This window comes from Chlamydotis macqueenii, chromosome 1 (assembly GCF_036417535.1).
Source record: "Chlamydotis macqueenii isolate bChlMac1 chromosome 1, bChlMac1.mat, whole genome shotgun sequence".
Taxonomy (NCBI): Eukaryota; Metazoa; Chordata; class Aves; order Otidiformes; family Otididae; genus Chlamydotis; species Chlamydotis macqueenii.
The window spans coordinates 12,850,157-12,874,257 of record NC_141556.1 but is presented as its reverse complement, the minus strand read 5'-3'; the positions used below and the strand labels follow the sequence as shown (position 1 = coordinate 12,874,257).

The 24,101-nt window shown below is 36.8% G+C and overlaps 1 protein-coding gene across 11 annotated transcripts in view; it reads right to left on the bottom strand.

Moving 5' to 3' along the window:
- Positions 1-24,101, bottom strand: part of MAGI2 (membrane associated guanylate kinase, WW and PDZ domain containing 2) — a 757,279-nt gene that overhangs the window by 397,649 nt on the left and 335,529 nt on the right. The window contains exon 1 of one of the 11 annotated variants that reach the window (XM_086745829.1): positions 5,928-6,154. The exons of the other annotated variants lie outside the window; for them this stretch is intronic. The gene's annotated coding sequence lies outside the window, so the exon portion shown is untranslated. Of the gene's footprint in view, positions 1-5,927; positions 6,155-24,101 lie in introns of those variants that run through there. 11 annotated transcript variants of the gene reach the window in all.

Below are 24,101 nucleotides of genomic sequence, written 5' to 3'. Positions count from 1 at the left end.
CTGTTTCCCAGAACCTCTTTCTAATGAACAAGAAACACCAAGACAAGAGTGTCTTCTGCCATTCAGGAGCTGCAGAGCTCTGGACACAGAGGCACACGCACTTCCAGTTGCCCCAGTCACAGACAGTGAACAATTATGAACTTACCAAGCTCCTTTATTCCGCCTTCTGCAAACCTCCTCAGATGCTCTAGATTTGCAGAGCACTCCAGAAAGCTGGTGTCATATTTAAGCTTTGCTTTTAGATGTACATGATCCCAACTGTGTAATGGGGAACCTTAATCAGTGAGAAAAGCACTGTTCCTCACTCCTTTTTAGGTTATGTACTAGTTTACAGCATTGTTAAAACACAAAATGCTGGATTGTGTCTGACTACGTAGCATTACAGGGTGATGCCAAGTTACCCTTCAGACTTTCTGTCAAGAAGCTGACTCTGAAAGTGAAAAATCCTTGGACAAAAGGGAACTCTGCCCTGAAGGTCCAGTCCCTAAAGAGGCTCTGCTCACCAACGTTTCACTACAATCACTGTCACCTTGTGGACTCATCATGCCTTCTGCCATCACAGTTCACAGAGATGGGTACAATTGCTCCAACAACTTTGACCAACTTCATGAGCATTCTTGAAGATTTATGCCAGGAACTTGGGAGCAGAGTCAGACAGAGAGCACGTGCAGTCCTGGAGTGCCATGGCTCTGTGCCCCCATCGGTGCGGGTTTCTCAGCAGATGACCAACCTGGGAGTGAAGCAATCCATATCCAATTGGTATGCTTGAATCAATCCAAATCCCAAGAGTTCCTAAATCTTTACTAACTTCCAGCAATCTTTACTTTCTATTATCTAGGACAGGCTTTTATAACTTATGTCATCTCTGTCATCAGAAAAGCACTCTAGCTGCAGTAATTTTTCACACTGTACATCACTGCAATTTATTTATTTGACAGGAAAGGAACGGATAACTGAGAAAGAGAGCTTTTATTGTGATGTGCTCTCTATTGCATGCTTCCCACATCTATGCCCATTTGTATTCCTTCACCTCTGGGTTATGAGCATTTCTGTCAATGGGGATTGTCATGGCTGTAAAGACTTAACTCCTAATACCTCCAGATTAAAGAATTTTTCCCAGGCACTTTTTTTTTGGTTCACATTTTTATAAGGCATAACAGTTAGGGGGTTTAGAGGTTCAGTGATCACCCACTGTCAATCCTATTTGCTTGTTTTCTTTGCCAGGAAGGCGCTAACGTGTATTTAACCTGAGCCCCTCTGCAAGATCAGCTTTCTTTTCTCTATTACATGTTCTCTTATCTCATCTCTAGAGTGAAACTTGGCACCCACTTCCTCAGAGGCAGACCTGAGCCCTACACCTGTAGGACTGTTTATATGATGATATAGGTGTTCAGGATACAGATTCAGATGATCAAAGTGTCCTGACGATGACACCAGCTCTCACTGCTTCCTTCAGCAGTTTAACCATAGGAATATTGGCTAAGTTCTTTGAGGTAGATTTGACTAATGTTGGGATGAAAAATAATTTCCTTTGTGTAGTAGGGAGAGTGATGAAAGTGAGAGTATCTCATTCCATATGCATCTAGATATGCACCTCTGTACAACGTACTTCCCTAGCACCGAGTTCGGATTTTGCCTGGACCAAAGAAAGGCCAGGTGGCAGAAAGTACATCTCTCTGTCCCAGAACATGGAGCTGGGGCAGGAGGGGAAATTCACAAATGGTTGGCAAGGTAAATTCAAAGAGGATTTACATAAATAAAGAAGTTTGTGGAGAGTCAGGAAAAAAGTATGAGAGGAAAAATCCAAAAACTTAGAAACGTGACAGGGAAAAGACGGTAAGCTCAGGTTAGAAATATCTTGCATCTTTCTAGATGAGAGTGGTTTTCTTTCTTCAGCTGAAAAAGTCAACCTAACCTTCCATATTCAGAGAAAGAGAAAACTTAGCCAGTAATTTTCAGCTAACCCTACCATCGACGTTTCATTTTCTACAAAACAATGGACTGTCGCTAATACTTGGGTATGCTTTGTATATAAACACCAAAGGCCACCAGAAGAATGAACTTCCTTTTTATGCTACAGTGTAATATAGTCACGAGAAGACTGTTATAACAGTGACAAGAGATAGCTCTGTCTCTGAAATTTTTATCTGGTTCTAGAAACAAAGACACATGGGTCTGCAATGTGCTATATAAATGTGGAAAGAATGACAGAGGAAAAGCTGGAATGTTCTTATTTTTTAAAAAAAAGAGATAAAATTATGCTGACCACACTGTTCTTGACTCTATGGGCTACAATCAGGTCTGTTACAGTGATATCATTTACAACAGACTTGACTTAAACGGACTGAATTACAGCCACCAGGAATACTATATGGCCTTTAATGTTCTTAAGCTTATTTTGCAGTGACAGCATCATGGTTTCTGTACAGGCATTTGCTGCTGAAATGGGAAATAGGTGGGCTGTTTGCTGAGTCTGTCAGCTGGAACACTGACAATCGCGACTTGGACGGCTTCAATGTAAATATAATTTTCTCAGACTTCAACACTCCGGGTCTGATTCTTCTTTAATGTTAGTATACATTAATCTGCTTCATTCTTCTTATATTTTATTTACATCACAACAAGAAAACAATCCTGTCCTTTATGTTTAATGATAGAATGTACTTATGTAGCTTGTAGAAAGCGATGGTGAGAAATTTTCAAAACGCCCCCATTTTATTTCTATCTTTGTCTTCCCCTCCCGCTTTACAGAGGTCCAGTGTGTCAGTGATGTGTCGTAGGAAAATGTGTATTTGCAAGCAAAGTCCCTGGGCAGTTTTCATTTTGTAGTGAGAATAAATGTCAAAAGTCTTGCTTAATTTCTTAAATCAGATTTTCACTTTTAAAGCCCACTTTAAACAACGTTGTACTTAACAATGACATAATCGATAGACAATGCTATCAGTTGGAAGTGTGTGTTTCATTTGGGTTAAGTTTCTTCATTTCATTTCTTCTAGAAACTTTTCTGCCTGTGAATCTTCAATCCAGTTTCTCTAAATGTGTCCAGTTAAGTTCTGAAATCTAATTTGTTCCTGTTCAGTATTGGACTCCCATGCATTCCGATTATGTACACACACATCTGGAAATCAGCCTGGTTTGGTTTAGTTTCTCAAATTGCAGCTGCATTCCCTTGTTTTATAACTGGTCAATGTGAATTAGGCATCTGGAATATTTCTGTCACTCAAATCATTTTAACTCAATTTATTTCGAATCTCTCTCATTGACATTTCTGCTTGTCTGATGGTTTGCAAGATGTTTGTTTTCTTTTTCATATTTCCAGAGTGCAATTGTGTCACCTTCTGTGAAGCAAACTGTTTACTACTGTCAAACTATCTACCTGCACAAAAGCAGTAATGGGATCTGCATGCGGTGTTAAAGTTCCATTTTCGCTCCTTTCCAGCAGTAGTGGAATTTTATACCATAACATTAAGCATTTAGGTCTATGAAAATTAATCTAAAACGACTGTAAGAAGTCTGGCAAGTAACATTTGGGATTTTTATAAAAACTACACACAACATGCTTTCTAAGCACCAATTAAAATGTAATGCCTCTTGCAATGAGTAAATGGTATATTTATACCATTTGTTTTCTATGAGGAAAGCTTTTAAAGTTATTCTTTTCTTGCTGAAAATCATATTTGTAACACAGAGAAAGTATTACCTTAAATTGGAGAGAAAGTACAGAGGTTCAGTCAATACACTGATTTTTCAAAAGCATCCACTGGCACTATTAGGCAACCACAAAAATAACACCAGTCACATTTTCTGGAGAGGATCCATACTACTCACAACTTCTCACAGCCATCCTTCTGCCTCCTACTTGCCCTACTTTTGTGCTATGGAGCCACCTTATCTCAGGGAACGCTTACAGAAGCGGTTTCTGCTGGAGTGAATTTCCCTGCCACCCCACGAGTCACCTGGCGCAGGTCACTCCAGAGAAAGACGGGCCCCTTCTCGCTCCCCCGCGCTCACCCCACACACAAAGGCTTCTCCCACCCCTGAGCTGCAACTTCTGCAGAGGAACACTGAAGTAGAGCTGTGGTGTCAGAGTGAATGGCCATTCAATGCGAGGCTCTTTCAAACAAGCACACTTGTAGTATAATTAAAGGAGTGCCTTCCTCCCTCCTCCTCCTCCCCTACTCGGTCCTGTAGTATCTGAATGTGAACTTCTCCCTCGGATAAACAAACACGCGTACCGACAGGTATACTGCTGGCCTTTAAGGAATTTATTCTTGTGATTTTTCCTTTAGGTTTTCAGTTTTACCTATCAGTGGCACTCACTACTGGCTGGCATTTCTTTTTCACCTGTATCGTGGACAGCACATTATCTAAGACACATGTTTTTCAACCTTCTTACCTAATTCCAGCAATACAAGCAGAAGCTGCTTTATTAGCAGTATTTAAACCATTCATTTGCAACAGACATTTGTTTTCAATTTTTTTTTTTTTCGCCAGTAGTAGTATTGGGATGAGGTTCTGATTTCAGGTAAAACAACCACTGCCCACTCCAGCCCCTCAGCTAGTCAAACAGTCAAAGCAAGCACAGCAAAACAAGCCAGTCAGACATTATCAGAGAGAATGGTGATTAGAACAAACAACAATACAGGGGAAAAATGCATGGCTATTCAGAAACCGTCTTTTGGGGACTGAAGCAGAGATATGGAGCCATTTTTCACTAGGTTCACAAGAAAATGTCAGCACACAGATGCTACTGTACTGTCAGATTGCATCTTAATTTGGCCAAAGGGGACCTAGGCAGTCACCCCTCACAGACAAATTTTAAAGGCCCATTACGAATCTGATTTATTGGTTGCTAAGAATCTCCCTGCTATGGTCTGCAGATTTTGCATGACATGGAGCTGAAATCCAGCTACAGATAAATGCATGCTTCTCTATATGATTTAAATCCATCTGAATTCAACATTTCCTGGACATCGGTCAAGCCTCCCCCCTGTCTGCCCACCCCCTTCCCTCCTAATACCTTAAGGCAGTTTACTTCAGAATGAAGCAGAGCATTAACCTGTACAAAATTGCTAATTTATGTATAACTGTCTTGCTGCCATCAAAAAGAAAGAAAAAAAAAGCAAATTCCTTTTGTTCTAAAAAGGCAGGGGAAAATTTTCAGGAACAAAAGAAATGCAAGAGAAATGAGAAATCACTGGGATATGTTTTAGATGCTTAGGCATGCCAGTGGAACAACAACCATTCAAATAAAAATGTTAATTTGCTTCTGTCTTTGAGCCTTTTTAAAAATTCTACTGGCTTTTTCCTCAAAAAAAAATAATCAAAAATCACATTCCTTGCCTTGCCTGAAAAGCCAGAGATCATAAGAGTGAAATGCATTTGGAATTGCTGAAGAAACACCATTCAAACTTGCGCCACTTGAACTGCCCATTGTTACGATTCAGACAATGTACAACAACAATCACAGCTCAACTTCTAACCATGCCTGCCCGCATTGCAAGGAATTCAAAGTCAACAGCTCTTTTTTATTTCCACAAACATCAAAATCAAAGCCTTCATTTGCAGTTTCCCTGGCAAAATCCTAAGAGCATCGACACAGCCATCTGACAATTTCTGAAAGAAGCATGCAGTTCGTCGTAAGGCACGGTGTTTCCTCAGGAACTGTTCTAAACAAAGACAACATCAAAAGCAACACAAGACCCGTGCAAAGCAAGTCCGACTCAGCCCAAGTTTGGATTCAACATCTGGCTGAAGACGGTAGTGCCTCTAATTTTGATTTTGCTTTCTGGGATTAAAACCTATCTAATCTGTTTAACTGACCCCATCTCTGGTCCCAGCTATACTGCTTTACAAATCGAGAAAAAGAGAGAGGGAAAGAAAAAAAAAAAAAAAGGAGAAGAAAGCTAGGCAGAGCGGTATCCCACCTTTCCATGGCTCTCAGCCCGTCTGTCTTCGCATGCTCTGCAAACCACCTGTACCGATCCAGCCCATTCTGGGGGCAGAAGGCACCTTCCCGGCAGATGCAGCCTCAGCCGTGCTTTGATTTTTTTTTTTTTTTTTTTTTTTTGGCGGCACGAATGTCTCGAATCTTCTGCTTAAGCCAGACACAGCACCACAAAACTGCAGCCGAGCTCTTTTGTTTTCCCTCCTCTCTGGGGCTGAAGCCGCCGCGCTCCCGGCGCCCCCGCTCCCGTCCCCACCCCCGGCGGCCGCCAGCCCCCCCGCCCCCGGCAGCCACCACCTACCCCAGCCCCAGCCAGCGCCTGCCGAGATTTGTCAGTAAAAGGGGCAGCTGTAGGTGGCGGTCAGGTGATCTTCCTGCTAAAAGCGGAGAGGATGCTCGGGGATGGAGCGCCTGCATCCTCGGTGGTTTTCAAACTATCCATTTACATTACAAAGCAGGGATGAAAAATACAGCTCTGAGGAGATCGTCAGGCATTCTTCTGCTTTCCAGTGCTCCTCCAGCAATCCGCAAAGGCAGGCACAGTGGAAAGATATGTAATTAAACTTTTCAGTGGTAACAATCACACATAGTTTGTATACCATAACGCTCCTAAACATCTAAAAGTAGGAGCTTATTCCTAAATAAACATAATTATTTTTCGTATTGGAAAATAGATCCTCTGCTGGTTCTTAAGTCCCTTTACAGCTTATTCCCAATCATATTTTTTTTTACAACACAATCTTTAAATATTTACGCTGAAGCCGTTTTTAATATCTCAACAGCAAATGGACCATACCCAAGTGAAAACAATTATTAGTTCTTTATTCACATTACTACAGTGTAATTCAAATTATCTTTGACCTAAGGGCCAATGGATAAACCTGACTTTATGAATTGTAGCTTATCCAATGGCCTCGTTCCCTGGGATTACCCTGATTAAAGCTACCATACTGTGCAGGGCTTTGTATCTTAGACTCTAAAAGACTGAAAGAATGAAACTGTAGCTCCAGATTCCGTGAGAGTCCTTGTTATTGCCAAGTTCTCAGAAACATTCAAATATTTTTGCAAAAGTTAGGTTTACTTGCAAACAGTGTGTTGCAAGTAAATCTTATAAGAAACAAAGACTGTAAGTCTCAATTAAATACTGAAATTGTAATGCGAGTTGTCATTAAAAATTTTCTATCGGGTTTAATGAGATCAGAATTTCACCCAACATATTTCCTTTGCAATCATTATAAAATGTTAGCTAACAGGAAACATTTGCAAAACTAGGCACTAAGGGTAAAGTAGGTATTCATATTTAATCAGTCTTTCTGAGAAACTCTAAATGTATAGATGTAATATATCACCTATTCCAGAAAAAAAAAATCTAAGCCCACCCTCCTATGACTGGATTCTTAAAGACTGACGTTAAAGCCAGAAACCCTACTCATCCATCCATCATCCAGCACAGGCACTTCTAATGCTTCCCAATGTTTCCGACAATAAGCATTTACTCCTCTCATATTAACTGCAGATCTGTCCACAGACCACACTTCAGTCCCTCTGGCACTACACACAGAATGCAAATTTCAACTTTTTGCTTTCCATCCATTTGCTATCACTGTTATGATGTAAGGTGATTCTCTTGATAAGCACATAAAGGAACAACTTGAAAATATTTTAGGATACTGAGGAAAAAAAGCTACATGAGATATCATGGATTATATCATGCACCATACTACTAGGCGATCTCTAAGAGATATGTGCTACCAACTGTCTTTATCTTGCTCTGACTTGCAGAGACTTAAAGGTTTTTAACTCTGACACATCCTTATTAGTGATGCTCTAGTAGGAGTGCTTCACACCATTCCTTTCATAGCCAAAGTTTCTGCCATAGTCCATGAGCTTTCAGCAGAAGCCAATATTGACTCCAAGGGGCTGGTAAATTCCCATAACTGTAATATATGAAGTTCTTTCCCCTCTTCCTAGGGGGAAAAAAAAAAAGGAAAAAAGGAAAAAAAAAAGGAAAAGAATCATTGGCGTTTAGCTTGTGCTAGATTACAGTTTAATGTAATTTTTTACATTTAATTATATGTTCAAAAAATTTCAGAAGTGAGACTCTTGTGATGCTAAGGTAAGCATATTCTTGTAGAAAAGTATTTAATGCTTTGCATGCTTTGCACACTTAACACTTGAACACCTGATCCCACCAATGAAGGCCATAGGAGACAACAGAAGCCAGAAGAACCAGGTAATTCCACCTTGATCATCTAAGTTCCTGGATGTAAGTGGAATTCTGCAGTTTTTTTGGGACTCCTTATTAACTTCTTAGTTATTCTACTAATAATAGTTTTCTCCCTCCATCCTCCTGAAGCAACAACCGTGAAAGAAGAGTAACAACATATATTGGCTAGAATGGGTCAAATAGAAGAGAATCAGCTGAGAAAATAATCTGAACAGGCTAATAGGGACAGCCAAACCTTATTTCTTACTCTAATTACTCAGAACTCATAATACAGAATCGCATACATATTGGTGTTTTCTAATTCAGATATCACCAACCATCTTTTAGAGCCACAAGTCCACATAAAAATTGTTTTTAGTAAACAAATAAGCCTAAACTATCATTGCTGAAAAGGCAAATAGACACTATCATCCCGCCAGCTGCTTATAGTAGCTACAATACTGTGTAAAAGCATGGGGCTGCTAGACAAAATTTCCAACCTAAATTCAACTACTAGCATGCAGTTGTGTCATTCTGTACAGAGTACTCCCATTGAATGTGATGAGTTTCTTGATGAGCAAGAGGATCACCTCTTACGCATAGTTACTAAAACCACCAAAAATGTTCCATTTAGCAAAGCAGAGTACACTGCAGATTTTCAACAATGAAATGCTGTGGTCACCCGCCTGGTGCTAAATACGGTTTATGGCTGTCAAACGATAGTCATTTAAGAAATAAAGCAATGATTTTAGACTTCCCATAAAGCCTCTTAAAATGCTGGGGCTGCCATAGAAATTGACAGGAACAAGACATTCTGAATTTACATGTTGACGCAGTAATAAGTACAGGCTTAATCCACTGGCAGAAACTAGTTGACTATTTTCTATCTAAAGGGTGCATGTATACACACATATAGACATATAGATATATATATGGACATGTATACATAATTAACCAAACCCATATAATAAATACGGATCAAAACCTGTCTCAACCATGTAGATAACAATTATGCTTTGGAAATTGTGTGCAGTACTACTTATCAAAATAAAAATCTGCACAAACTTTACTCAAGTAATCTTTTGAGAGAAATTTGAAAGTTTCCTGTCAAAATCACTATTTTAAAGTGATACTCTTTTAAAAATGAGAGCTTTAATTTAAACAACACCACATACATAATCAAATTATCTAGGCATGACGAAAATAAATTAATGGTCTACTTTGTTACAGAAATAGTTTCAATATTTGCAATGTAATTTCAAAACAGTAAAAACATGCATGCATCAACATTAAGCAACAATATACACCCCTATTTTATTTGTAATACATGTCAGCCTTAAGGCTGGATTTATTCCTGAAAGAAGCCATAGAACTAGGTTGCATTTTTTTTTACAGTTCATTTATATGCAAGTCAAAAAGGAACATGCTTAAAAATGAAAGTATGTCCAATCAGTAGGAAAAAAGGATCTGTCGTGTAAGTGTATTTATGAAGGCTTTTTGAATTTGTGCAGCAAACAGGCATGGATGCTTTCCTTTTCCACTACTCTTCAGATGTAGAATTTGCAAGTTTGTGTCTCAAAAGTAATGCTAAAGGAGATAAACCACTTAACTTCAGATCCTTTACATCAATGTTACTGATGAGTGAAAATATCCAAGTGCATACAAGTTACACGTGCAATTTATACAATGGAGAAAACCACTACAAAATGAGCACTGACAGTATTTTAAGTATCTTGCACCTTCAGAAATACTGTAAGTTATAATCACTAAGGTTAACAATTTGAGATAAATTTAGTTTGGTTTGTGGATGTACCTACAGTCTTTTGTGCTCATAGGAGAAAGAATGCCGGGATGAAAGAGAAAGAAGAAAGGCTGAAGTGGAGATGTGGTCCTATTCCAGTGACATTAGAAATAAGCCATCTGACATGTGGGGGCTGTGACTCGTGCTGGAGATAGCATTTAATTCAGACCTTTCTGTGGAATGAATTAGCCATTATCTTTGACTTTAAAATAGACATAAAGAACTGAGAGATGATGAGCAAGGTTAATACAAATATCCTCTTGAGCCCCTGGTATTTTCTTGTCAAATTATGGAAGCCACAGGAAGAGATTATGGAAACTTTCCCTTCTTCAAAAAAAAAAACAAAAACACATGAAAGATAAAAATAGAAGAAATTACATGCCTTTGAGAGTAAGGAGGAAATTCACTATCCAGTCTGCTAGAATGTCCATGTTGTTTTTTTCCTTATGGGAGTGATACAGGAGTGACATCAGCTCTTGGACACTACTAAAGAAACTGCTTGAGCAAAATGGAAATTGAATGGATAGATACCGTTCAACACTGATGTCAACAGCAGACCTTTATTTGCTGCTTCAGAAGACTGTGCTGCAGGAAATCTCTTAACAATATAAAAATGAAGGGTTGGATTGCGTGTAGCCACTGAGATATCTCATGGCTCTTTTTGCAAAGCAGGAATTCAATACTAATATCCTGACTAGAATCTAGAGCCAGGATAAATGTTTTGCTGACCCAGACTGAAGAGAGAAAGATTTTATTCTTTACTTTGACATATATAAATGTGTATACACATGTGTGTATATGCTTGAGCATTGCTCTGGGTAATTCCTATCAGTCTCAAAAAAGGAAAATAGGATGTATCCCTCAGAGCAACACATTACAGTTTTAAAAAGATATATAAATAACTAACTGCTATATCTAAGCTGTCTTCAGTGCTGCTGTTAATCTCTACATACACATCACATTCCATCAATAAAGTGACAGTCATTCCATTGTACAAAACTTGTCGAGGGTTCAATTCAATCCAATAAAATTCAATTTGTAGATGGTTTCGGGGATGGAATATGTAACTTTCAGTCAGACTCCACAGAAACTCTTGCCAGCTTCTTTGACAACCAATTCTGGGGTGTGTGTTTCAGAGAAGACCAAATGTCTTCATTTAACTCCTAAGCACAGTAGTCTTAATAACTGTCAGAAACAGGTGAGTAGTGATGGGAAAAAACCTCCACATAAAAATGTCTGGTTTATTTTTTGGAGGATATTAATTTAACTTTCTTGGGATAGTTCAACTGTTTCTCCCTGAGATTGTACCAATGCCTTTAAAGGCCCATGATGAGAAGAAGATAATTACAGTCCTCTCCAGACAGTGTGTTCATTAAGCATGCTATTTTGAATAAGTAAGTTTTTAATTGGTTTTCAGTGCTGGTAAGGAGGATGGCCTATGGCAGTATGGCAGTGAGGATCTGCACTCCTACTGCTTTCCCCTGTTGGAATTCAATAAAGTTTAATTGGATTACAATGGGGGTAGCCACAAGATGTCAATTACTGGTACATTCAGAGTGTGGACCTCTTCTTCCAATGGCATGTGATTGACTCACTCTGCACACCTGTCTTATTACAAGACCTCTTCCCCTTCTTCCCAGAGAATAAGTAAGTATTGTACAAAGACACCATACTCTTTATTAAACAGCAGCATAATCACACAACTCTTGTGACGTTGCCTACAAAAATTAAAGCTCTACCTGGTCTGAGTTCACAGCATGTGACCTACTTTATTTAAAGCTAGTTCTGGAATGTCCTCCTGCATCTGTGACTTTGCCCATGTGTTGATAGTCTCCTTTCCTAGAACTGAGAAAAGATACCATTTTATGAACTATGCAAAACTATCCTTTGTCCATGCTTTGTCCAAGGGGAAAAAAAAAAAATAAATTGTTTGCTCATATAAGTAAATAGATAGAATCCTTTAACCTTCCTTAACCAATCTTTCTGACTACTTCCTAGTCCTCTTTTATCTGATTTAAGATCTGAAACCCTAAAGGTACCAAATGCTTTTGTTAAAAGCTCTTAGTATGTTGCAAAACAAATGAACCAAATCCATTAAAACTGGCCAAAAAAATTCCCAATTCTCCTTTAACATAAATGATATGTTGATTAAATACAATTTTAAATAAAAGTTAATATTTTTGTATGTTTGTTCTCTCCTCTGTTAAACAGTCAAATATAACAAGTTTTGATTTGTAAAACTTTTTCATGGAGAAAAATAATTTCCTGACCTGTAAAGGACAACTAAGGTGTAAACTTGAAAAATCACCGTGGTTGTATAAACATTAATAATGACTCAGCTGTGGTTTTGCTCCAATATTATTTCACCCTGATTTAAGAAGAGCTAAATTACATGTTAGCAAACATTCTTTAATCCTGTGTACAATACTTACCCTACCACTAGTAGGAATGAAACAGAAAGAATAAGAATAAATTTGCGGAGGGATAGATGTAATATTCTAAAATAACAAGGATTGAGCCTTCATACACTAGTACTACTGCACTGTGCTTCCAAGTTATGGTATCTCTGCTCATCTGCACGTTTGCTCAGCGCTCACTCGTCCCCACATGTGATACAAACCTCATTTAAAACAGTTCTCAAAATTTTAATTACAAATGCTAATAACAAAATAAAAAACAAATTGTTACGCATGAAATCTATTCAATATATTTCCATTCATCATTATTGTTAAAAATGCTATTTATTTATGTATTTAATGTCATAATAAAATAAAGGAACTTACAAAAGAATGCAAAATTCATTTTGGTATTCTATTTTTATATACTTTATTAATGTACCTTGTTTAAAAATAATTATGTTTATATGGGTATACTATAGTACATTTGCAAAAGAAAATTGAAGTCTTATACTATCTGCAAAAATAGTGCAACTCCACAGTTTGCTAGTTAGAGAATGGTAGCACATTCACTATTGTATCTCTTAGGGTTAGTTGCCAAAGCTTACATTTTTCCACTGAAGCCAACAAACATTTTACTGAGAAGAGACTGATTTTAAATTTCAAATGTCATTGTTCTGGAAAGACTCAACAATTGGAAATTATTACACATTCTTTTCTTTCTTTTATTTTTTTTTCCTCATGGCATATGAAAAGAGGAGGTAAGCATTTTCCACACTATTACTCTTCCACTCCAAAACTCCCAATGTGAAGAACTTGTTGGAACCTCTACAGGCTAGGATTTTAAGTGGAACTTCTGAATTTTTTGTTTGTTTGACTCAGTAGCTCCAACTAACAAAAAGCCAGAATGAAATTGCTAAAAAAAAAAAATTCGTATCTATTTGTAAGCATAGACACTTTATGGATCAGATACTATTTTAATTAATTTACTTTTGTTGTTGTTTTTCTTGCATTTTCAGCATTTTAGCTATGTCTGTTAACATATTCCAGTTAATAAAAATGCAATAGCATTATTATTATTAATAGTATCTATTTTTGTATTCATATGCTGTTTTAAAATCTCTTTGCATATTATGTACATTTTAAAACAGTCTGAAAAATTAGATAACTTATTTCAAATATGCACACAAAAACCTGATAATTTTAATTTTGTATTTAAATCTGTTATTGGATAGTTATGTAAGAGACTGTCAGAATTTTCTGGTACCATTTTTATTTTTTCTTTCTAGAACAGTTTGCCTTAAAACCCCCCTTGTATTCACAGTGTACATAGTAATATTCCATCTAGTCATTAATAGTCAAACACACACACAATGGCACATCTGACATAGGCAGCTGAGTTGGGAATTGAAACCATAATAATTAACAATAGATTTCCTGATCTCACCATGACAAGTAAATGAAACACTCTGCGGTGTGCTTGCCCACTGGAAGAGGGAATTAACTTAGTATGAAAAGCAGAATGGAAGCATATCACTGATTAGATCTAATGCACAAGGAATGCAACAATGGGAAGCTTGTGTCAGCAGAACACATCAAACTCTTTTCTAAATATTGTGCGTGAGCACGCAAAAACACACACAGAGATATTCCCTATAAAACCATAGTGATGTACAAAACAGAATCCAAACTCCAATAAATAAATAAATAAAATTATTGCATAGTTCTCCCTATAAACAATTTAATCTAATATTTAAATTTCTGCAGTAATTTTGGTATCATTCACTCCAGGTTTCCTGTTTCAATTACCCCTCTATTTGCTACGCCTCTGGCCAGACTCCCTGTTCTTCTCTGTTCAGCACCTTGGAGAGCAACAGCCCCCAGCGCAGCCCATCGCTCCGCTACCAGCGACCCTTGGACTCTGGAACAAACATCACTTTGCGCTTTCATTTTACATAAATTATCATCCTCTCTTTTTCTGTCTGTCTCTTACAACTGCTCTATCTTTCCTTTCCTCATCCTCAAATTGTCTTTTTCTTTTATGGTGCATTTACTGTTGTAGCAACTTTCCCATTTGTAAGAAACAAAATGTTCTCCCTTTCGTTCTTCAAACACATTGCATTTTTTTTTTTTAAAAAACTGCCTTATATTTAATGCTGACAATATCATCATGGAACATGGAATAGAAGTATTGTATCAAGCATTACAGCATTGTGTTTTAATATATATTGGAGTCAGATATATCACATTCTTTTACACTGTGTACTGTCCCAAAACTTGCTTTGTAATAACTCTAAATCAGTAATTATTGTTATTAGAGTCATATAAATTATTTCATTGCAGCCATAACAATACAGTTGTACTTACTAATCTTCATTCATGTATTAAACACATTTGAATGCCTCAGATTTTCTTCAAAGCTTGAAAGAAGAGTTAAAGTTTGAAATTTTAACTAAAAACCTGATTCTATTCTAATCTTAGTCAGTTCACTGGAACGGTTCACCTGTACAAAGCCGCATGCTATGTCCTTGCAGGATCTGTACTTAAATGATCTCATTAAGGCTCTGAGTTTAATTACCACTCAGATAGATATAAATCAAGAATGATTCCCAAAAGTCAGTACAGGTTCATTGGGGTAACTCAGTGAATTTTTAAATGTTGGTTTCTTAAGGAAAATTAGGTTTCTGTGATGGATCATGAGAGGGAAGTAAGAAGTGAGGAGGAGACGATGTGGGTATGATATACACACATATATGCATTTACCTGTGAGCCCTTCAGTCTCCTCTAGTAAGCTTGAATACAATGGCCAATTTAAAATTATTTTTATAGTGCAATTGACATCTTCAAGCTATCAAGCTTTTACAAGTTTTGTAAAGATACAAAGAGGTAGGGGAAATAAGGAAAGGCTGAATAAAGAGCTCATTCTGGAGCTCAGTCACAAGATTCATAAGAGACCAGGTTTGTGGATTTGGTAGCATGAAAGTATTCCTTCTTTTTAAAAGCTTGGAGAGTTCTGAAAATATATTTCACATCTCTTTTTTATTACTGTGTCTTTTGTAGGTTTACTCTGCTACATGGAATTTAAAATGCATCTTCAGCCTTCCCATCAGAATAAGAATCAGAAGTAGCCTCTCTTTCTTCACAACAAACAAAACACCCATGCAATGCACTTCAGAAGATTCAGACACACAAAAAAAAATCCTCAAATGAAAACAATGAAACTATTGACATGTTGTGAAGAACTGCTTATACTGAAATGCTGTGAAGAACTGCTTATATTGGCTCCAAGGCACTTTCTACCAGAAATCCACTTCCATCATAGCATTTCTCAATACACAGTAGGAAAACCAGGCATTATAAAGTGGGAGGTCTAAAGGGTAAAGCTCAAATATGTAAAAAAAAAAAGCAACATGTGTCCTGTACACAGGAAGGAGGAAGTTAAAGTTGCATATACATGTACTCACATTCAAACACTATCAACAAATTATAGCCTTAATCTGGATCACTCAGAACTCAATTTGGGCTAGTGTATATGTATCACTACATAACCTGGATGTAGGATGAACAATCCATCTGGCTCCAGTTGGTCCCTGAAGACAAACTTCACAGGTCTGAGGTGGATGTTAGACTCTACAAAGCATGCTGGATTGAAGAAGCAGCACTTTCTTGGGGAGTTCTCACAATGGCACAAAATCATAAGTCCTGTTTCCATATGCAGTGAAAGAGGAAGGCAACCACTCCCATTACAAGGCCAGTAGCTATTTTTATTACTGAGATCCCACGCCTTCAAATTCAAAAGCAGACCAAATAATGTCACTCACTTTATAGGCACTGAGAGTGAATATCACATGGACAGTATGCTACTAATAAATAGTATTTCATCTCTAATGACTCTTGTTTTTTTTTTTTTCCTAGCACAAATAAACACATTTTCTCCATAAGCATTTCTGATTACTTGACTGTGATGGAGAGCAAAACTTATCCATAACCCACCAGAAGTGTTATTTTCAATGAGGATTCTAGAATTAAGCAGCACCACATCCGGCAGAAGAAACTTGACAAGGATTTTAAAGGAAATCTAGGAATTCAGATGTGATCATGTTTAGTTGCAATACAAGATATAAAGACCTTCTGTAAATAACATGCACTACCATACTTTTTCATGTTACAAAATATAACAATAATTATTTATCTGTTTTTCTACTAATCTGAGCTAAACATTATGATTGGTAATGGTAGTGAATGGTATCAGTAAGAAGACCTCCTGTAAAACTACAGAGAGTTAAGACTTCCTAGGATTTCTATCCTGTGCAATGGGAACATTAGAAACAGTTAAAATACAGATGAACAGTTGCAGTTGCTGCATGTAAAACTCAGAAATAATACTAAAAACTCATCTTCAATGATACTTTAGGTGGAAATTTTATCTGATTTACAGTTATGAGTTGGCATCCAAGGCACACAGCTTACAGTTCCTCAGAATGCAGGTAAGTGCAGCTGCTGATTTTCCAGAGTGTCAGGCCTTTATCCAGTTGTCAGACTCAACACCAAGAGCCTAATCTTGCTTTTTCTTCTACTATTTTTTTTTTCTTTATTCTGTGGAACACCTTTGCAAATGAAGAGAAACCCATTTTTGACATACATGTCAAGATTTCTAATATCACAGTTTACCTCACTGCACCTGTTCTCCATGGAAAAGAAAAATTCTCATGAACAAAGGTTACATATACCAAAATTCAGTGCATACTCATTTGACCCTTCCAGTATTGAATACTTGCTTACTTTCTGATATGAAATTTGATAAAATAATTTTTGAGCACTAAGCTTGGAGTATTGTTGCTAAAAACTGTTTATAGCTTAGCAAGCACAAAATACAAAGAGAATATTGTATTTCAAGTCTTTCTGGTTTGCTACTCCACTAAAATATAGTAAAGAAGGACTTTTCACTGTAAGAAAAGAGTAGGACAAGAGTAACTTATCGATGGCTACCCTTAAATGAGAGCTGAAACTTTGGCTAGATCAGAGATCTTGACAGCCGGTCTCATGTTCCCTAAAGGTTTCATAAAGGAAGTTGTGGATTTTTGTCTTGCAAATAAGTCTCATCTGATTCCAGTGACAGCACAGGCAGTAGTTTTCATATATAGAATATTAAGTGTATTTTTAACTGTGAATAAAGATCAACAGTTATTCATCACTACTGGGATGTATTGCAGATGCTACATTGAGCTTTTGACATTCATTTTCTGCTAGTCAATTTTTTTTTGTGTCACAGTAAAATATTCTATTTTACAGATATCTTAGATAAGGAAGGGTTGCTTAATTCATCCGATGATCTTATTGCCAGTGGAATAGTCTATTGAATACTATTGGTATTTCATCACAACAGGAAAAACAGATGATTGAAATGTGGAGAACTCATTTCTTTCAAATCAGGCTACAGTCAGATAAAGTGTATTCTGAACTGAAAACTAAATAATGAATGGCTGGATTGCTTCTGTCCTCTCTTTCAGAAGGTCAAGTAGGATATATTGGGAGGAACTTCTTTCCTATTTAGGGCACAGCTAAAACTGTGATCTATGTGGCTCATTTCATGAGATAAGTATCCCAGAGGAAAGGAAGAGAATCGTCAGAGATGAGTGATGAGCTGGACCATTGCTTCGAGGATTAGTGACTGAAAGTAGTGCAATGATTCCTCTTTGAAAATTATGGATCTGTGTATAGAAGATACACGTCTGTCTCATGATTCTGTGGCCACAATTTTGAAAGAATACGTATATCCTACTGAATTGCAATGGAAAATCCATGAGACAAATCGTTAGAAAAAAAAAAAAGCTCTTCAACTATCTACTAAAAGTATAAAATCATGTTATATAATTCTTGTTCACATCCTGGGCAGCTTCTTTTCAGTTCCTGTTTTCAGAACCCTATTTTCATTCAAATCTGATCATCATGCATACTTCCATTGTAAAATGTATTCATATTAGTAATTTAACCTTAACTCAGCTACATAAGGTCATTTGCATTTGGGGGGCAGAATAGAGAATAAAAGAACCATAACACGATTCAGTAAAAAGGCCTTGCTACTTTAGGACTTGTATATTCTAATCAGTTACACTGTGAATCATTTTTCCCTCATAAAAACAAATTTATATATATCTCTCTATATAAATATATATAACGGGCATAGTCATTCCTTAGGCTTTGTCACAATTTCCAGACACAATTGTCTTGGCATAATTGCCTTTTCTTGTTTTCTTTCCCTGACACTGAAGTCCAACTTTTTTTTCCTTCCGGAGCACTACCAATAGATTAAGAGTTTTGAAAGCCAGCCAAGCTAACACTGGCGGTGGTGACAGTAGATTTTGGTCTTTGGCACACTGAATTTTGCAGTTAGTGAAACTAATTGATGATACAATCTAATGATCTGCAGTCTAGTAGAGTTTCTTATATTAATATCCTCTCTGAAAAGCTAAGAGAAATAAAAACATATTCCTGTCAGAAATACAGGAAATTCTTGTCTGAGGAAATAGTTAAAAAACTGCATACAAAAAAAAAAAGAAAAAACAAAAGCTATCATGTAAGAAAACTGTATCTTTAGATACCCACATCTCAAAACAGAACACTTAAGCCTCAACATCCCAATAGCTGAAGTATGGCTGCCATAAAAAAGAGAAACATTTCCCTAAAAAAAATAAATTCAGATGCTGGGATTACAATCACTATCCCAAAATTAAACAAATATAAAATAAAATAGACATTTTGACCTTGGTTAAGAACTGCACAGCAGAACAGACAACAGAATTAAGCATGCCTGGAAGTCATACAGCTGACATAATTACAGGAGAAAAAAAATAAAAAGAAAAAGGAATAAAAAATGTTCATGTACCATGAAACTTGTGCTTCAGCAAATATGAGATCGATGGATTATATGGCTTTCGAAGGCTTTCATTTACAGTTAAATCCAAACTGAAACACCAGAGCATTAAAGTCAGAAAATTCTGAAGGTTAGCATTTTTTTCAATGAACAAAGTATTAAAAGTACTCCCTAAGTGAGCACTTCTTTTGTTACATAAATCCCTGTTCACTGAACCGATTTCCTGTTAGAAGACTGAACCATGGATTAGGTACATTTGATTTGAAGAATGTCACTAATGAAACAAATCATCAGGAAAGGAAAGAGAATTTTAAAGTGTGCATAGTGCACTGCAGGGTCATAGTGGCGAGGTTTTGTAGAGCAGGGTAGAAACTCAACGGGAAAAAAGGGAAAAATGTGAGTGTATAAAAAGGGATTTATAATGTGGCTTTGGAAAGCTGAACCCTCTGAAAGAGGCACTTGGAACCAAGGTAGTTGATGAAATATAAATGTCAACAACCATTTTAGCTTAATGCAAGCAAAACATTTGCAATACAAAGTTATGAAGAAGCGTGGCTGTAGCTGAAGTCTGTCTGGGTTAATGGAGGCTGTATGTTCTCACAATTCGGATCAAACAATTAGTAGTCAGAGCCCCCGGCTTCCACAACTAATGTTCTCATTAAATTGGTGTAATTTTAAGCAAGTCATGACTGCAATGCCTCAGTTTACCCATTTACAAAACCGGAATGCCATTTAACTGTGCTGCAGGGCTTAATTATGCTCATAAAGTACATGAGATCACTGTAGGAAACATTATATGTATGTGAATTTTTATGAGCATAACATCTGTATCAACAGTTCTTTGAATAATAAGAAATGCCATGAAATCTACAGGATTGCAGGTATAAAGAAGGAGGCATTTTTTTTTCAATCATTGTATAGTAAATTACACATAATTAGAAAAAGTAAAACTGAGATAAAATGGGACAACTTGGTAATTTTGCTGAGAATCCAACACTCATCATCCCAAATATAACAATTTGCAGCCTTAGGACATTTTCCCTATATTTGTCTGGAAGACAGTCAAGGTTATGCACCAAAATCTAAAAGTCCATTGTTCATACCGCTACAAATTACTTTGCTTATCAGTGTGTGGCACAAACACAAACCATGACTGGCTCCTTGTACCTAGGCCAAAAGATAGCTTTAATTATAACATCTGTATTACCATCAGGACAAAATAGTTCAGCAAATTATTTCACCATTTAACACCTTTTATATGTTTCAAAACACTGTTACATATATTCTTCTCTGGAGACAGTCATGCTGAAGGGGTAGGTGCATCTTCAGCACCTTCCTAAAGCATCCTTCTTGCCTTCTTCACATAGTGAGATATTTGTATACATGGTGCCTTTGACTCACTCAACTGTTCCAAGTCAGTTTTTGTGTCTTTTTTGTTTTGGTTTGGTTTTGTTTGGTTTATTTGTGGGTTTTGTGGTTTTTTTTTTTTGTTGGGTTTCTCTTTGTTCTCCTGTTCTTGTTGGAGGAGAAATCTGTGTTTTATTTAGGTTTCAGTCTCACAGACAATATCCTTGCATGGCAGAAATCAGATATAAATCTATATCCTCCTACATTAAGAAATCACGTTCTCCGACAAAAAAAAACCCAATCCTTTGTTAATGCACATTTAAGACTCTCACTAGTATCTCTTACAGAGCATCACTTCAGAAAAATTAAACCTTCTGAAAAGCATAAAATAAAGAATTACAGTACCTGACAGCTCAGTCTAACTCACCACAATTCTACCTCTGCAAAAGCCACTGGGAATATCTGTGACAGCTCATTTCCAAAAGCAGTGCATGACAGGGCAAAGTGGTAAAAAGATATAGTGAGTAAAAGGTGTGTGTGGGGGGGAAGTATTTCTGTGGAGTAAGTTAAGTGCTTTTTCCATTATTCTTTTATATTACCTGCAAAAACAGAATGCAATATATATATGGCAGGCCACTGATAAGCAAGTGTAGAGCTAAGGTTAATTTTATATTTCCTCAGTTTGAATTTAACAGGTCAAGACACTAGTGGTTACCTTATAAAACAGACCAGAGGGAAATTTACAGATCTGTAGGTAACTCGTATATTTTTCAATTCATTTGTTGGACTGCTTTCCATAAACTGTAATTTCATTTTTGTGAGGTTTCTGTGGGTGCTAAAATATAAGAGCACAAACATTTTTATACAAGACTTGAGGTTGATTTAGGTGGCTATAGCTATTGCAAAAATTGAAAGCTGAGATGCTGCTGCAATTAGGCAAGGGGAAGTGTTTTTTTTCCAGTCCTGACCACTTTGCTACAGTGGAAAGGTAATAATCATTCCCATCATTGGATGCTAGAGTTACTAAGCTACTAAGAGAGATGGATTTTTAGTTTTTCTCAAATCTAAACAGTGTCAGTCTCTGTGGGTTACACTATTTCTGAATACAAAAAAAAAAAAAAAAGAAGGCAGATGTTTTACAGATCTATACTTTTGGAAGAATACGTACAGGGTTAACGTTTCCTGACCACTGGCTCCTTGCAGGGGCTTCTTAATGATCAGCAGAGAGCCTGGCTGGTGAAGAAGTGTGCTGAGTTGCTGGTTCTTTGTGAAAGAATGTGCTCAGTCCCTGAACATAGAAGAGTGAAATGCTTATTAGTTAAGTTGTAATTTGACCTGGATGTTATGGAACAGTATAACATATAAATGCTACCTGATTTTTTTTTCCCCTTTGTGTTTATGACTGAAATGCTTAGCTTCTTTTTATGTGATTTTACGTGCCTGCCTCTGGCCACCCCTAAATCATTGCAGTTACATTTTTAATTGTAGCTAAAAAAAAAAAAAAAAAAAAATTGAAAAAAAGAATTGTCAGATATAACACAGACAAAGGTTGCGTGAGAAAGTTCTTGTCAAAATTAAAACTAAATCAGCAAAACGTATAGCATTTAAGCAGCAGACAATTCCTATTTTTATGAAAGCTGTCTAAAAATGCTTCATCCTATAAATTTTTCCTAAAGACAGTACAGAAGTACTGTAGTCTTGAAGGGAGAGATAAAAACCACAAAAAAAATGTGTTGGGGGGAACAGAGCAAAAGATGCATTCTCACTATTGTTGCTTTCTGCTGGCAGATGAAAGGACGTGGCAGACTCAGGAGGAGATAGTTTTTCTGAGAAAAAAGCCAGACAATTTTGAAAATTGGTTTTGTCATAATAACAACTTGCCAAGTGTTAGTCTTTTAGAAAGTCAGCTTCGAGTTCATTTTTCCTGACTTCTGCTGGATTTTGGGGAAAGATTATTTAGAATAAATAACATCCTGCAAATTGAAACACACTATCTGGGCTTTAAACCACATTCAACTTACGACGGAGAACTGCAGATCATTGTGGGCTTCCTGAATTATAGACAAATTTAGATAAGTCTATACATACGCATACAGTTAGAAGAAGTACCTGGTCCACAGGAATTTTAGAAGAAGAAATTAAAGTATTTGACTTTATCTAAAGAGGTCTTCAAGCACAGTACTTAGGTGACTATATTCAGCAAACTGCAAGTTGATTTGAAATGGAAATATATATCTTTAGAGTAAAAGGAATGTGCAGATGGTCTTGGATGACTGAGAAACAAAATGAGTACTAGCACAAAATGAGCACAAACTGTTCATTTTATGAGTTGTCATGGAGAGAATTATGAATGGAAAATACTCTTACACATTAACGAAGGCAGGAGAGCCCTGAAAGCTGCATTTATTCTACTGTAACTGCATTACTCCTGTATGAACAATTTGTTGTCCAGTATTTCTTATTTCAAGTGCTGACAAACTCCCTTGTAAAATTTGATGCAAACACATCAGTTTCCTGAAGAGCAAAACAAAACATTTAGATTGGAAGGAAGAAACAAGCTATTTGAAAAAGTTTGCTCATTCATAGAAAATTACTTCAGCAAAAGTGAACATGTCAAACCTGAGAAAAAGTCAGAAAGGACAGGAGTGCTGCATTTCATTTTCACTTCAAGGCAGGAGACTAAGGCAGAAGCAGAAATCACTGTGTTTCTTTCCATAAACTCAGAGCTGGATAGGTGATGCAGAGTGTGCTAACAAATACAAGCACTGGTAAGAATGACCAGCTGATCATAGTGTGGGAGGTAAGGTTAACCAGCAGCTCGGGTATGATATCAGTATGATATTACTGACCAATGAGAATTCAGTCACTGAGTAAGTTCCTAAAGTTAACATAAAGTAAATTCTTTCATTTAATAGTTTATCTGATAGAAAGAAAGAATGTGAAAGCAATATAATGTATCACATTTCCTAATATATCACTAACAGACTTGCAGTGCCCATGAAGAGGGAAAAGCCAATGCCATCAGTATTGGGAACAGATTTTCAAACGTAAGTGGAAGGAAAATGCCACAGGAAGACAATCTTTGAGGTGCTCTGTTACCCACCCACTGCCACAAAAAGTGAACAATCAATTATCTATTTAAGTACTTAAGTACATAACAGACCATTTTAAATCAAGCACCTTCAGGATCCATTACAAACAGTTGGGAATGATGATGTAAAAATTAATGTAGCAGCTTATGTTTGAGAAGATGCTAAAATTAAGGAAAATTAAAAAATCATTGCATTCCAGTCACTAGGTGAGAGTACCAAAATTGCATTTTTGATGGTCATGTATATTTGAAGATGTTCTTCACCTCCTGCTAAAGCAGCCACTGTGCTGGCAGGACAGTAGAAGCAGAGGTAAAAAAAAAAAGCCTCATTCTCACTTGATGGCTAAAATACACCAGTTGGGAAGCAGCATAATGCTGGTTCCAGAGGCAGTTCCTCCACGTAAGGTGCTTGTACAGATTTTGAGATCAACTCAGTTTA